Below are 1,899 nucleotides of genomic sequence, written 5' to 3' on the forward strand. Positions count from 1 at the left end.
GTGTGGTTGGGACACTTAACATGTTTAAAACGTTAATGACTAGGGGTGTGCGAATTGTGGTTATGGAAACCGAATCGAATACGAATACAAATCGAAAAATTCTCGAATAATTTTAGAATAGTAAGTAGACTGCTACTAAAGAACACTACAGGATTAAAAAAGATAGTTTATTGTAGAAAAATGTTTCTTAAAATCATTGTGACAACGCGACTAGACGATAATGATTAGAGTTCAACGATATGTAATTAAATATAGACAAAAGCTACTACATTGTTAGCATGCTAACCCTAATATCAAGGTTCCTGCGGAAGCAGAACATAACATCACAGTTTGCGCGGAACTAAAAAAGAGGAATCTTACACCTTATCAGATTTCTTTTCACTAGCCGTATATGAATGAGGTGACACAGTATACTAGACATCTTATTTCCGCAGATCATGAAATGAGAAGGCTTGTTATGTCAGCTTAAAGTACTTATAGTTCCCATGCAAAAAAAAAAGACCGCATCTCCACGTTGTGAATGGTGTTGATTGGGGCGAAGCTCTGGTGGTGCTGATGATACTGATTTTATTGTTTATAGGTAGTGCTGATGGTGCTGATATTTTTTTATTGCTCATATGCAGTGCTGAGTTCCGGGTGGCGTTTCGACTTCATTATTGCTGCTTTATGGTCGGTGAAATGCAGAGCCAGTGGTTCTGCTAGAGGATCAGCTTGGATCCGCTAGATGCCGTGGGAACGCATCTCCATCGCTTAAGTCAACGGTTGATGTCAGAAAGCAAATGTGTGGTATGGAACATGGTTATATAGGCATTTGAGCATTTGACCGCAGCACCCTCTCGTCTATAAACGTTGAGCCAATGCATGCAAAGTTTAAAGCGATTATATACGCATTTGACCGCAGCGCCCTCTCCTGTATAGACGTTGAGCGGCTACATGCAACATTTCATCCATGACAGAAACCCCAGCTCTTGAGTTACTACCACATCTCAGAGCCCCCTACTCGTCCCGCAGTCGTGGCCGAGTGGTTAAGGCGATGGACTAGAAATCCATCGGGGTCTCCCCGCACAGGTTCGAATCCTGTCGACTGCGCAAACATTTGTTTTTATGTGAGCACGGACGCCGGCCGGCTGGACGGACGGACGGAACAAGGCTAGACCCTAAAGAGCTTCACCCCCCCCCCAAAAAAAAAAAAAAAAAAAAAGAAAGAAAGAAAAGCTTTTTTACATGTTTTGCAGCAAGAGATCCTCGTCGGCTTGTCATAGTGTTCGAGCAGGTTGAGAACAGTCTCTCGCTTGCAACCTAGGTTGCGGGAATTGCCAGGTATTGTCGCGCCACACATGCAAGGGACATATACTTTTTTTTCCCTACAGTTTGCCGCCAGTGAAATGGGCTGTCGGTACGTGGCAAAACTGGAGACTGAAGGTAGTCGTAGACCTCTTGCACTAGACAGCTTTGTGCATAATTCTTATTTGAAAATGCCAAGCTGCTCAATATCTTCAACACTGAAGGTTACTCACTGGTTTGATATTGCTGTTCGGCACAACTTTCATCGGGCGTGAGCTGTGTTGAGTGTGGTACATCCTGAAGCATTGCACTTAGTTGGAACTCTACATTCTCTTTGTCTAGATTTTTGTAGCAGATGTCTTTAAATCGAGGCTCAAGGAAGATGGCAAGGGCATAAGGTGCCTGTGTACTTACATCCCGGAACCTTGTTCGCACTGATCTGAAAAGATTCTGGGAAAACGCCTTGTCTTGAGATCCACCTGCGCCCTCAGAAAGCAACATCTTCACACAGTGAACAAGTGGAACAACCATAGAAAGTGTTTGGAAAGACTCGGAACAAGCAGCTGTTGTAGCTTCTTTAATTGGTTGCAGCACTGACACCATGGTCGTTACAAG

The 1,899-nt window shown here is 43.7% G+C and overlaps 1 non-coding gene across 1 annotated transcript; it reads left to right on the forward strand.

Moving 5' to 3' along the window:
• Positions 1 to 1,007: 1,007 nt before the first annotated feature.
• Positions 1,008 to 1,089, forward strand: Trnas-aga. Its single transcript has one exon. It is a non-coding gene; the product is annotated as a tRNA-Ser (tRNA).
• Positions 1,090 to 1,899: the final 810 nt, after the last annotated feature.

This window comes from Ixodes scapularis, unplaced genomic scaffold, assembly GCF_016920785.2.
Source record: "Ixodes scapularis isolate PalLabHiFi unplaced genomic scaffold, ASM1692078v2 PGA_scaffold2__306_contigs__length_199485367, whole genome shotgun sequence".
Classification (NCBI taxonomy): Eukaryota; Metazoa; Arthropoda; class Arachnida; order Ixodida; family Ixodidae; genus Ixodes; species Ixodes scapularis.